Below are 14,869 nucleotides of genomic sequence, written 5' to 3'. Positions count from 1 at the left end.
AAGATTGGGCCAAAAACTGTAACCTAGCCTACTGGTTTGGAAATGAGACAAAAAAAGAAAACTCTTACAATAGAGCTCCACAGTTTCAGTCATTAGGACTTTCAAAATAAAGTTAATACATAATCTAAAAAATAGAAGCCTCGAAGATTTACACAGTACATAACACAGAAAGTAAGTTGTATGTTACTAATGGAACTAAACCAGTCCTTAAAGGACAGTCACCCTGGCTTTTAAAATATGGCCTAAGAATACTCTACAAAATAAAAGCTTACAATTTCTATAATTACTATCTATATTTAAAGCTGATAAAAGAGTACACTGGGAATTTAGCATAGGAAGTAGGTGCTATATAACTATGGAAGTAACCCAGACCTAAAAGAACAATAATGCTGGATATGATGTGATTGGGATTCCAGCTGTGACTCCTCCATTCTGGGAGTTGTCCTGAAAATAGGTTGTGCATTATGGGATTCTGAATTTTTACCAGTATTTTCTGTTTGTGTAGTTCAATGGTTGTTCTCCATCCATGGCGGGGCCTAACATATTGTATAAAATTTATAAAATGTTTCTTCTTATTAATGCCTCTTTGCTCAAAGCTCCAAAACTACAATAATTATTGATGTAATATTAGTCAAATTAATAACGATGAAACACAATTGAAAGAAAACCTGCAGTACAAATAGCTTTTGATGCTGATTATATTGATTTTATGATTCATTCTTTGGTCAAATTTAGAATCTTGAACAAAGCTAGCACCAGCTTGTAAGAACACATTTGCAGGTATGCTGGTAAAGGTCACTGGTATCAAGTGAACCATCAACAACATAATTAATGGTAAAAATGTGGATCAGAAGCTGAGAGTTTGCCAACCACTAATCCAGGCAAGGATGTTCCTTCTGTTCCAGTACAACATAGGCAACTGCTGATGTCTTCATGGACAATCAGGATTTTGTAAATGATGGGATATGTAGTTACAGAGATACCATTAGCCATGTTTTCAAAAGGAAATGAAAGGAAATAGAAAAAAATACACAATTTCTTACAGAATCGACCTTCATTGCCCTCTTATTAGTATGGAAATTGTTTCAGATATCCTAATTCTGAATTGGGACAGACACATAAATTTGTGAATATAAATAACTTTAAATTAATTTCCTTATGTCTTTCTGAAACCTTCCCATTTAGGTTATCAAAGTCAAATGAAAAGAATTAAAAAAACAAAGTCTGTAGAGAAAATCGAAACCCTGTGAGCCTTTGCATATTAAACAGGCACATATATTGACTGACACACTACAAATGTCTTTCTGACTGCAGTTTAGCCAAGCTCATTTAACCTTTTAAATCTCACTTACAGCAATTTGTAACTTAATTTACATAATTAACTCATGCTCTATTTTATCACATAAATTACTGGGTCATTATCATTCAGAATTACTTTCTCTGTCACTGTTTTCTTGGGTTCTTAGAAACCCCCTCAAGAGGTGTTTGCTTCTAGAATGTTTAGATAACATGTATCAACAAGCACAATATGTTATTAAAGCAGGTGTTAGAGGAAAACCTACTAACCCCACTCTAGTGGGTCTTGTGTACCCTGGAGAGGTAGACTAAAGGCCCATTTCAATGCACAGAACAGCTCCAGAGATATTAATCTCCTCTTACAGCAATAACAGTTGCTCTTTTTAAAAATAAAATCATTCCGATGTATTTCAATCCACAATATTTGAAACAATGGCTCATCAGAGTGACTGGAGACCTATCCAGTGTCCACCCTGTCTCTCACCCAATGACCAGTAGAGATAGCCATCAGCCCCCTCATGACCCTACAGGGGTAAGCAGGTAAAGACAATGGATGGATGGGTCAGAAGGGTTTTAAACTTCTCCTCTTCTAACTTTCTGAGCAGCTAGTTTTGGTGCAGTGCCAAGTCTAGTTTATATGTAAATAGGACAAACAAGTAGAGATATTGTGTTAGATGTTCTGTCTTTTTTCCTCCTCTCTTTAACTAGGAATATCTTGTTTCAAAAGGGAAACCAAAGGATGCCTGCCAGAGTAGGGTCTATGGTGTTATGATTTGGGGTTTGGTTTCTGTTTTTTTCTTATATGTTTCTCACAGTTTTTTAATCATGCTTCTGTTAGGCACTGAGCCTAACAGAATGTTTCTGCCAAACATGGACCTCGCAGACAGTAGGCAGAAGAGCACCGGGAATCAATGGGTTCAGCTGCAGATGGAGGAGGGTGATGAAACATCTGCTGGCCGATCAGGAGGTTCTGCCCTCTCCACTGCTGCTGGAGCAGATGGAGCGTGCGGCGGTTCAGCGTCCTTCTCCGCCTTCTTCCCTGGTTGTGCGCCCTAATACCGCAGTGAAGCCCTCGCCCTCCCCCAGCCGCAAGAAACGCAGGCGTGGAGCATTTCCCTGCCTTTCAGCCGGCGAAGAGGAGTCTCCCATGGCCGCTGCTGTGATGTCTGGAGCGGTGGCTTCCCTGCCAGCTTACGTAAAGGCTGCAGCAAGTAATCCCGCGTCTTCGTCTGCCACAGTACTGTCTCCCAGGCTCGCTGCAGCTCCGCCCATGCCGTCTTCGCTCACTCGAGCCCGGTGTTCTGAGGCAAGACCTTAAGGTGGAGCAGCGTTTAAGGTTTTATGCTCGCCAGATAAAGACCTTCAGAAGGACCTCTCTCCTGTATTCTTCTCCTGAGCTTAGGGAGAGAATCAGGCAGATGGAGGAGGATTATGAGACGGCAGTAAGGCAGTTTTACTGCGGTCCACCTTCACCCACCGCAAGCTACCAGAGCGCTGCAGCAGCAGCTTAGTCCACATCAGGTCTTCGGAGCGCTGCAGCAGCAGCTCAGTCGACGTCATGTGTCAGGAGCACCGCCATTGTGCCGCCCAAGTCTGCCTCAACCTTCTCCACACGCCGCAGAGGATGTCGGAAGAGGGACGCCTTGGCTCGAGTCATCAGAAGTCCCGGGCACGCCTCGGCTCGAGTCATTGGGTGTCCCGGTGATGCCTCGGCTCAAGTCATCGGGGGTCCCCGCGACGCCTCCGCTCAAGTCATCGAGGGTCCCAGCGACGCCTCAGCCTATGCGCACGCCACTGAGGTTCTCGGAAATCCCTCAGCTTTTGCTCCTAGTCTGCAGGCCTTCCAGGGGTTCAGTGAGGAACTGGTCCTCGTTCTGGCTTCTGAACCCAGAGACGAGGGGTTTGAGGAGGAAGCGCCGCCGGATCCTGTCCTCGTTCTGTCCTCCGAGGGTCCCACAGGCTCTGCTTCAGCCCCTGAGGATTCGCTAGGCTCTGCTTCAGCCTCTGACGGTTCGCTAGGTCATGTTCCGGAGGAGCCCGTGGGCAGACTGCCTCCACGTCCTGGTCCTGAGCACCTCCTTGGTTTCATCTGGGGGGTGTTCATGGAACTGAAGCCTGACTCCTTGGTGCTGCCTGGCTCCAAGCCTGGTTCCAAGCCTGGTTCCAAGCCTGGCTCCATGCCTCCAGAGTTCTGTGAGGGGTTCAAGGATGAACCGCCTCCCATCCAAGTTCCTGAGTTCAGAGAGGGGTTCGAGGACAGACCGAGTCAACTTCCTATGCCAGAGGGATTCGAGAACGAACCACCTCTACTGCCTGTGCTAGATGGTTCCGTGGGTGGACTGCCTCTGACCATAGCTCCAGGGCCCAGTGACTGTGTTCCAGGCCAGAGTGACTGTGTTGCACTTAGCCTGACTGATGTTTTGCTTAAGGCACTCGACTTACCGCCTGACTATGGGGCGCAAGACTCCACGCTTGACTCTAACCTCCGAGGTTCCTCTACTATGCTTGGCCGGCCTCCTGATCAACCTGCAGGTTCCCGATGCCGTCGCCACGGTATCTACGCCTCTGTCGGCCTCCACGTCTTGTCCGTCAGCCTCCTCGCCTTCGCCGCCGACCACCCAGGACTCTGTTTTGCAGGTCCTGGTACCCGCCTGAACTCTGTGCCTGCTCGGGTGATCTCCTGGACGCCCGCCTCAATTCTGTGCCTGCTCGGGACGGCCTCATGGACCTGAACTTTGTGTTTTTGTTTCTGGCCCCTGGGGCATAAATATGCTCATCAGTGGTAGCTCTATTCAGATCAGTAAAATTTTAATTGAAATTAAAAATCTTTTTCATTTTTTTATCTCAGTGTCAACTGTCATTTTAGCCCCTGCTTTTTTAACAAGGACAATACAAAACACAATTAGTGTAAATTTGTGTAGATTGCAGAGGAGAATGGATAGGTTTATAACTATAGGGCAATAATTTTAGAGCCTTGTATACGTCAATAATTTACAATATTGATTCTGTAACATTATTATTTTCAGGGAAAAATTCATACTTATAACCCCTGGTATCCAAACATGCCTCTTCAGAAAAAGTACGATAAAAATAGTGTAATTGATATGTTTCATACGTTGACCGACAAGTGCACACACACAACAAATAGCATAAATGTGGTGTAAATACGGAAATCGTACAAACTCCAAAACACAAACGCAAAAAACTAAAGTAACAGAAAAATTATGCAAAAGAAAAATTATGCAATCAAAAAAAAGAGAGAAGCAAAAACTCTACAACCAAGTAAACGAATGCAAACGAAAATGCTGCAAACAGCAAAAACAACAAGTTAAGTTGGAAATATGAGGGGCCGTTAGGGTATTCTGAATTTACTCTCACACACATTACTGAAATGTTACATGCTTTTACACACACAACTGAAAACTCTCATACGCACTACTGAAATGCTTTTACATACACTACTGAAATACTTGTATACGCACTACTGAATGCTTTGACACTACTGAAATACTCTCACACACACTACTGAAGTGCTCTCACACACAGTACTGAAGTGCTCTCACACACACTACTGAAGTGCTCTTACACACACTACTGAAATACTCTCATACACGCTACTGAAATGCTCTCATACACACTACTGAAATGTTTTCTAATTATTTCAGTGGAAACAAAAGGTGTTTCAGTAGAAATGGAAGGATATTGCGAAAACGTGCACGCTTTACGTAGGTTACCATGCACTGTTGGCGGTTCAGCAACCGGGAGGAAGCCTAAACAAGGCAGTGGCTTTACTGAATAATGTACTGGCCTCCGCAGAGGCTATCAAAACACTGTCAAATGTGTCAACAATTGCCATGCAGCCGACCACTGCAACTCTGAATTCGGAATTGCTGGACCAACAGTTAGCATCTCTTTTTCCATCTCGCCAGCACAATATCAACAGTTTCCCATCTTCAGCAACCATGAGGAGACGTTGTGCCCCACATTATCAAGCTCAAAGGTGCTTCAGTAAATGGGCCTCAGGAAAAGGTAGGCCAATATAATTTGATATGGTACTTACCTATGATCGCAACATATTGTATATTGATATTGCTTTAGATACAAAATGTACATTGTGGTTATAAGGTATGTCATCTTGATGGTGCTTCTGTTTGCAATGTTAACAAAAGGGAGTTCTCAATTCCGACGTCAGTGACAAAGATGTACGTGCGATCATTGACTTGGCAGGCCAAGTTCTACAATAAGTAAAAATATATATACAGAAATAAGTTAATTAATCATTAAAAAACCTCCGCCACTGAGTCATGTTTTTATTTTGAAAGTGGGCCTGTAATTCTGGATGCCTTTTAGTACTCTGGCAAACTGAAGTATTCTCTCATTTAGTGTCAACAGGATACATTAATCTATCCTGAATAACAGCGCTATCTACCACCAAATCAACAATGCACCTGACTTTAGCAACATGACAGAAGTTAGGTTAGCAGTTTCTGCTAGCTCCTTTTCAGAACCAGACAGAGGCTCAGCAACTACTTCCTAGAGGCTTGACCTCAGTCAATAGGAGAGACCTCAGCCAATAGGAGAGACAACCAAAGATTGTCTCAGTCTGTTCATATTTATATGTCCAAGAGCATTTTGAGGAGGAAAAGACAATGCAGTGTAAAAAAATAAAGATGGAAATACAGGTCCTTCTGAAAATATTAGCATATTGTGATAAAGTTCATTATTTTCCATAATGTCATGATGAAAATTTAACATTCATATATTTTAGATTCATTGCACACTAACTGAAATATTTCAGGTCTTTTATTGTCTTAATACGGATTATTTTGGCATACAGCTCATGAAAACCCAACATTTCTATCTCACAAAATTAGCATATTTCATCCCACCAATAAAAGAAAAGTGTTTTTAATACAAAAAACGTCAACCTTCAAATAATCATGTACAGTTATGCACTCAATACTTGGTCGGGAATCCTTTTGCAGAAATGACTGCTTCAATGCGGCGTGGCATGGAGGCAATCAGCCTGTGGCACTGCTCAGGTCTTATGGAGGCCCAGGATGCTTCGATAGCGGCCTTTACCTCATCCAGAGTGTTGGGTCTTGAGTCTCTGAACGTTCTCTTCACAATATCCCACAGATTCTCTATGGGGTTCAGGTCAGGAGAGTTGGCAGGCCAATTGAGCACAGTGATATCGTGGTCAGTAAACCATTTACCAGTGGTTTTGGTACTGTGAGCAGGTGCCAGGTCGTGCTGAAAAATGAAATCTTCATCTCCATAAAGCTTTTCAGCAGATGGAAGCATGAAGTGCTCCAAAATCTCCTGATAGCTAGCTGCATTGACCCTGCCCTTGATAAAACACAGTGGACCAACACCAGCAGCTGACACGGCACCCCAGACCATCACTGACTGTGGGTACTTGACACTGGACTTCTGGCATTTCCTTCTCCCCAGTCTTCCTCCAGACTCTGGCACCTTGATTTCCAAATGACATGCAGAATTTGCTTTCATCCGAAAAAAGTACTTTGGACCACTGAGCAACAGTCCAGCGCTGCTTCTCTGTAGCCCAGGTCAGGCGCTTCTGCCGCTGTTTCTGGTTCAAAAGTGGCTTGACCTGGGGAATGCGGCACCTGTAGCCCATTTCCTGCACACGCCTGTGCATGGTGGCTCTGGATGTTTCTACTCCAGACTCGGTCCACTGCTTCCGCAGGTCCCCCAAGGTCTGAAATCGGCCCTTCTCCACAATCTTCCTCAGGGTCCGGTCACCTCTTCTCGTTGTGCAGCGTTTTCTGCCACACTTTTTCCTTCCCACAGACTTCCCACTGAGGTGCCTTGATACAGCACTCTGGGAACAGCCTATTCGTTCAGAAATTTCTTTGTGTCTTACCCTCTTGCTTGAGGGTGTCAATAGTGACCTTCTAGACAGCAGTCAGGTCGGCATTCTTACCCATGATTGGGGTTTTGAGTGATGAACCAGGCTGGGAGTTTTAAAGGCCTCAGGAATCTTTTGCAGGTGTTTAGAGTTAACTCGTTGATTCAGATGATTAGGTTCATAGCTCATTTAGGGACAATTTTAATGATATGCTAATTTTGTGAGATAGGAATTTTGGGTTTTCATGAGCTGTATGCCAAAATCATCCGTATTAAGACAATAAAAGACCTGAAATATTTCAGTTAGTGTGCAATGAATCTAAAATATATGAATGTTAAATTTTCATCATTACATTATGGAAAATAATGAACTTTATCACAATATGCTAATATTTTGAGAAGGACCTGTATGGCATTGAGTGTAAAGACTTCACAATATTCTCTCATAACCCTGTCCTGTCTGACCATTTCTTAATAACCTTTGAGTTTAATTTAACCGAGTACTCCACACCTGAAAGAAAATTTCATTATAGTAGATCATTATCAGGCGATGCTGTAACAACCTTTAAAGAATCTGTTCCACTTTTAATTTCCTCATTATCACTGAAAAGCACAGTGGAGGGCAATAATTCTGTTTCTGCCCCTTCACAAATTGATTCTTTAGTTCATAGTGTTTCTTCATCATTGCGTGGTGCATTAGACAATGCAGCCCCCTTGAAAAAGAAGGTAATCATTAATAGGAGGCTAGCTCCTTGGTTTAATTCAGAGCTGCGTACTTTAAAGCACAATGTTAGAAAATTGGAGAGAAAATGGCGCTCTACACACCTAGAGGATTCCTACTTAATCTGGAAAAATAGCCTACTGTTGTATAAAAAAACACTTCGCCAAGCTAGAACAGCTTATTTCTCATTATTAATAGAAGAGAACAAGAATAATCCTAGGTTTCTCTTTGAAGTTGTCGTCTTTGGACCGGAGTCTTTAAAAAAGAAACTGCTTAGTCAATCACTTAACCTGGATGGGATTAAATTGACCTCTGATAATAAAGTAAAAAACCTTGGTGTTATTTTTGACCAGGACATGTCATTTAAATCCCATATTAAACAGGTTTCTAGGATTTCCTTCTTTCATCTCCGGAACATTGCCAAAATTAGAAATATCCTATCTAGGAGTGACGCTGAAAAACTAGTCCATGCATTTGTTACTTCAAGGCTGGACTATTGTAATTTGTTACTATCAGGATGTCCACAAAATGCAGTTAAAAGCCTTCAGCTGATTCAGAATGCTGCAGCAAGAGTTCTGATGAAAATTAAAAAGCGAGATCATATTTCTCCTATTTTAGCTTCCCTTCATTGGCTCCCTGTTAAGTCCAGAATATAATTTAAAATTCTCCTCCTCACATATAAAGCCCTTAATGATCTAGCTCCATCATGCATCAGAGATCTGATTGTTCCATATGTTCCTAACAGAGCACTTCGTTCTCAGACTGCAGGTTTACTGGTGGTTCCTAGAGTCTCTAGAAGTAGAATGGGAGGCAGATCCTTTAGTTATCAGGCTCCTCTCCTGTGGAACCAGCTCCCAGCTTTAGTCCGTGAGGCAGACACCCTGTCTACTTTTAAGGCTAGGCTTAAAACTTTCCTTTTTGATAAAGCTTATAGTTAGAGTGGCTTAGTTTATCCTGAGCTATCTTCCTTATTTTGTACCTCCCTCTTCTTCCCTCCCTGTTGGTTGGAGTAAAGGGGAGTCAGGTTTAGCCTAAACCGGCTCAGTTATGGTTGAGGTGCAAACACACCCTCCATTTCTGCTACCTGTATGACCCCTTCTCTTTTCCAATGGTTATAATCAGTCTGATAGAGGGAGGTATCCCAATCATTGTGGTTTTTAGTATAACAATGACCATCAGTGGGACCCTTTGTGAGGTGCCTTGAGACAACATTGTTGTAAATAAGCGCCGTTTAACTAATCTGAACTGAAACTATCTGTGTAGTTATGCTGCTATAGGCTTAGGCTGCTGGAGGACATAACGACCACTTTCACCCTCTTCGCTACATTCTCACACTACTCTCCAATTTTGCATTGTTTGCTGTTATTTCAGCTTTTAACCTTGTTCTATCTTTTCTCTTCCTAGAAGCTATACCTGGCCTGGCTCTGTGTCTGCCTGTGACACCTTTCTGGAGAGGGGAATTGTCCGAGCTTCTGCTGGCAACAACTTAATGCTCACCCTCTACCGATGATCCACATGGCCCTGTCTTTTAGTGTTTAACCCTTTCTCTCTCCTAGACATGGAAATTGACTGAGCTTTCACTGTAACTAATTATATGTGCTCTCTTTCAGACTCTAACCTTGAAAACTGGCTCAGAGTTTATCTGTTCTTTCTTTCTAGGTGAAATGACTAAAGGAGCTACATCCATTAACATTTACTTTTCCTTCCCATAGAATGTACTTCTGGATCAGTGCTTCTGTGTTCTTTTTGTGTCTATGCTCTGTTCTCTCAAACCCCCAGTCGGTCATGGCAGATGGCCGCTCACACTGAGCCTGGTTCTGCTGGAGGTTTCTTCCTGTTAAAAGGGAGTTTTTCCTCTCCGCTGTCGCTACATGCATGCTCAGTATGAGGGATTGCTGCAAAGTCAACACCAGTGACTGTCCACTGTCTCTACATGCTCATCCAGGAGGAGGGAATGCTGCAAGTCACTGACTGGATGCAATCTGCTGGGTTTCCTTAGATAGAAAAACTTTTTATCCAATTTGAATAAAAAGCTAACTCCGACTGCACTGTTCAATTGTTAGGATTAATTGGAATGTATGTACCTGACTGTTGTGAAGTGCCTTGAGACAACATGTGTTGTGAATTGGCGCTATATAAATAAAACTGAATTGAATTGAATTGTATGTGCATGCAACCTTTTTTGAAACCTGACTGCTGTTGAATTTTGGAGGCTGCCAAGTCTCGTAAGTTGAGCTTTTACTGTGCGAACACCTGCGTGCAGGTGCGCTGTGAAACTACTATAATAACCTTATGGTGAAAATCAACCATTTTCTTTGTCTTAAACGTCATGTTTTACTGGTTTGCCACCAAAAAGGTTTATGATCCTTTTTGTGGGCTGAGTTTACAACTTTGCTTGGGGTTTTTTATGACCGCCTGTGTCCCGCTGAGCTACCCTTTGGGAGGGGCGCTCCAAAGCTTCGTTCAACCATATTCCATTTGTATTTTGCCATAACTTCCATAACAGCTGGTCTGATCTCATAAACATTCACTGCTGTTTTTATTTTGTTTAGTTAGATATTTTGCCCTCTTTGGTGTAGAACTTTGCATGATTGATTAGGTGAAGATTTTTGAATCGGAATAGCGAGGTGTATCAGGCTGTGATTTAGTAAATATTCACGTAGATAAAGAGAAGTCGTTTGTGTTTATTTTGTGCAAGAGTGATTCGTCAGTCAAAATAAGGTTAAAGTTCCCCACGTTTCGGCAAAAACGGCTGATTAAACAGTGACATCTCTGGTAATAGTTATCAACTATTTCTGAGTATTTAACGGTTGTAATTATCAAAGGCGTTGAGCCACAATTACAACACCAGAAGACATCTCTGGTTTCGATTCATAAATGAGGATTTTTGGTTAAGAAATTGATTTTCTCAAATTATGATTTTTAATTATAATTCTTGATGAAAATTAATTAATCAATGATCATAATCCTAACAAAATTAATATATTTTGAAATGACGATGGCTTTTAATGCCAGCAACACTCTGCAGTATGCAAACAACACAAAGGAGTAGAGCGGCTAGTCAGCATTGGTTACATCAGAAGAAATTACAAGCAGTAGTAAATGAGTCTTCATTTACTAATGTTGCCACACAGTTTCCACTTATTTAAGCACAACTGACAAACTCCAATCTCAGGTTTTACTTTACGCAAAACTGTTGCTATTTTTTTATTTATTTTCACTGTTGTCATAATCTGCCTGTGTTTGGGGTTTTGAGTTTGTGTTCTGTTTACCTTCTCTGCACTGCCATATTCTTCACTTGCTTGATTTCAGTTCAGACTTAATAGATTCATTCTGGTGTTTAGGTTTTAGTTACTTCCCTGGATTCCTGTGTTAGATGTTTTAGCCTGTATTTCCTTTTACATTTGGTTCCTCCCTGTTCATGTTATTTTGGCAGTCTCATTTACTTATTTCAGTTCACTTAGATGTTTTATGTTACTTCCCTGCTCATCAGTGTTAATTAGTCACTCTCCCTCTGTTACCTTCAGTCTCTCTCCCACCAGCTGATCCTGATTCCCGTTTGATTAACTGACTGTGTTCATTTATCCAGTCTGCACTCTCCCTCAGTACATGTGCTTTCTCATTGTCACTGTTCTCCACTGGTTCCTCTTGAAATCTACCCAGGATACTACCCTGCTACTACTCAAATTATGTCCCTTTGATCTGCCCATTTTTTTCTGTCCTACCTGCACCTGTAAATTTACCTGTTTTCACATTAAATACATTTATCGACTCTCCATGCTTCTCCCTCGCTCTTTCCTGCACTCTAGTCCCACAAAAATCTCACACACCCCGACAATTGTTGCAAGGAAAATTCAACTTGCTTCATTGTATCACATTACGGTAAAATACATCCATCCATCCATCCATTTTCTTCCACTTATCTGGGGTTGCGGGGGCAGCAGCCTAAGTAGAGAGACCCAGACTCCCCTCTCCCCAGCCACTTGGAACGTAGATCGACTGGTAAATTGAGAACTACACTTTCTGACTCAGCTCTCTCTATACCATGACAAACCGGTTCAGCACTGATCCGTCTATCGATCTCCTGCTCCATTTTTCCCTCATTCGTGAACAAGACCCCAAGATACTTGAACTCCTCCACTTGAGGCAGGACCTCCCCCCCTACCTGGAGAAGGCACTCTACCCTTTTCCGGCTCAAGACCATGGCCTCGGACTTTTAGGTATTGATTCTCATCCCGTCTGCTTCACACTTGGCTCCAGAAACTAGTCCGACTTACTGCCCGCAACGTGGACCAAGCTCTGACACCGGTCATCCAGGGACTTAACAGCCCGTATGAACCCCATACTCCCGGAGTAACCCCCACAGGATTCCACGAGGGACGGTTGAACCCCTTCTCCAAGTCCACAAAGCACATGTACGGTAAAATGAACACTGAAAAAAAAAAGCTTCATGTTAAAATTTGGGAAAAGGGTATGTTCAGACCATCTAATAAAAGTGAATATGCAAAAATAACGGATACTGCAATGGTTAAATGGCTTTTTTTCCTGTCTGATTTTTAATTGTTTTAAAATAAATCACAGGACATTTTGTCTCATAAGATGCCACGGTATTTAACAGTCATGCTGAAATCCATGACATCACACAAACAAAGTCCTTAATGGACAGTGCTGTGAAAATATATTTGCTTCTATGCAGATTTCTGCTGTCATTGCTTTTTTTTATTATCAAACTTACATGTTTCAATTTGGACAACATCAGACAAATGTAACCTGAGTAAACACAAAAAGTGGTTTTAAAATGAAGATTAAGTCTATTAAGGAAAACAATATATATCCAGACCGACCAGTTACTATGTGAAAAAAATGCTATTACTGTAAATGACATGAAAACTCAAATAGACCCTGTCTTATAACATGAAGTAGCCTAAGCGACAACATCTAAAGCACTTGTGGGTCTCAGTTTTTTAGGTTGGACCATTATTCATGTTTTAACAATAAGAAAGAGACTGATCACTGCTGACCCAGAAGAACACAAAAATCCATCTCAAATAAAATCTTGATGATTACCAAGACCTTTGGGGAACTATTTTGAGGCAAAAGAGTAATTTCTTTTTTTTTTTTTTTTTTGGAAGATGTGCATCCCGTTATATCTAAACTAACACACATTTCAAAATTGAACATCATAGCAACCGTCAAATATGGTAGTGGTACCCCACTACAAACCAGGAAGTCTTAGCTAAAATTAATACAAAACAATGTTAAAACCATTTTTACATAGTTTTTACTAACAATTGATGGCACCTGTTGCCACCAAGGGTGGCACAACCAGCTATTAGATTATTAGTTTCAGGGGGGAATCACTTTTTCACATAGGGCCATGTTGGTTTGGCTAGTTTGTTTCCCTTAATACATTATAGCATCATTTGAAAAGTGCTTTTTGTATTTGCTCAGGTTGCCTCTGTCACATATTAAAATGTGAATAATGATATAAAACATTTAAATGTGAGCAAAAACAAAATCTGAAAAAATCATTATTTTAGCGAGTACCTTTTCACAGCACTGCAATTTCAAAATACTGAGTACCTTTCACTTTGCAGAAACCAAATGTTTACATTTTCTTTAGTCATGTGCCTTCAGCAAGTGATCACAGCCATTCACACTTGGGAAGGTGAATTAATAAGTGAAAAATCTGTTGCTTGTTTCTCCTTTTACCTATTCTGGAGGCAACACGATTAAAAGACTTGAGAGAGACTGAAAATTCAATAAGCATTTGTTCCACAGGCCCAGAGCAACAATAAGTCACTAAAGGCAGCATCTAAAGCCACCTTGTCACTATACTTCCCCTGATAAATTTAATTAAAAAAAAAAATAAAAAAACTACATTTAAAGGTTGGCTAGAGTTAAACTAAGCTTCCTGTGACAATATGTGTTGTTTAAAGAACAACCATGTTTCAGATACACTTTGTCTCAATCAAATATTTAAATTTTACAATGGAAGGTAATTTTCAACGCAGTAGCACAATACCTGCTCATACATGCTGGTATTTTTTTTTTTACGTCCAACATACTTTTTTTTATTTTTGTAGATGTCGTGCTTCATCTGCTACATGATGGGAAAACGAAGCTGCTTGAAATTGACTGGCCAAATAGAGCTTGGACATCTCTTTGTCTGTCTAGGCAATTAGAGAACACATTAGTCCATGTAAAGAGGATGATACAGTGCTGTATCAGCAGCATCTGATGGTGTGGAAACAAACACATAAACAGGCAAATATAGGCTACATTGACAAACACCAAATGTTCATGAGGAATATTTAGATTTTTAAATTTATGATCACAAAAGGTTGTGAAACACAAAAAAACATCACATTTTACACCACTTAAGAAGTGTTAATGCAAATTAAATGCATTTTTTACAACAATGTAATATAAGCAAAAATGGTGGGAAAATTCTAACATAATACTTTTCACTGTCCTAAACGGAGAAAATAAATGCCAGGGTGAGATGGTGGACTGGGAGTTTGGAAAAAATGAGAGGGTCTAAAAGAGAGAATGAGGCAGTAAAACTAGATACACAAATGCACACAGCCTGGCCGATCCCTTCCAGTGACATCTGGACAGAGGTAATAACACTGTGCAGAATGAGATCCGGGAGAAACTGCATATTAACACCCAGCTAGTGGCACGCTAATGGCAGTTATCACGGCCACTCTCCTCAGCTATCCCAGGAATGGTCCAGCAGAAGGGAGGAGAAATAAAGTCAGTATGAAACAGAACACAATGTAGCGAATGATATGCATGTACATATCACGGGAGACATAAGACTCCTGTTAGACACTTTATGGTGTTTCATTACCATATTCATAAGGACTGTAGTGGTGCAGTTTCTGTCAACACAGATGGCAAGACAGTAAAACATTTTCTATCAGAATACAAAGCTTAGGTGCTTGTTCGCACATTGGCTGCAAAAATCTATGGCAC

This window comes from Girardinichthys multiradiatus, chromosome 14 (genome assembly GCF_021462225.1).
Source record: "Girardinichthys multiradiatus isolate DD_20200921_A chromosome 14, DD_fGirMul_XY1, whole genome shotgun sequence".
Classification (NCBI taxonomy): Eukaryota; Metazoa; Chordata; class Actinopteri; order Cyprinodontiformes; family Goodeidae; genus Girardinichthys; species Girardinichthys multiradiatus.
The sequence above is the reverse complement of the archived record's forward strand: the minus strand, read 5'-3'. Positions refer to the sequence as shown.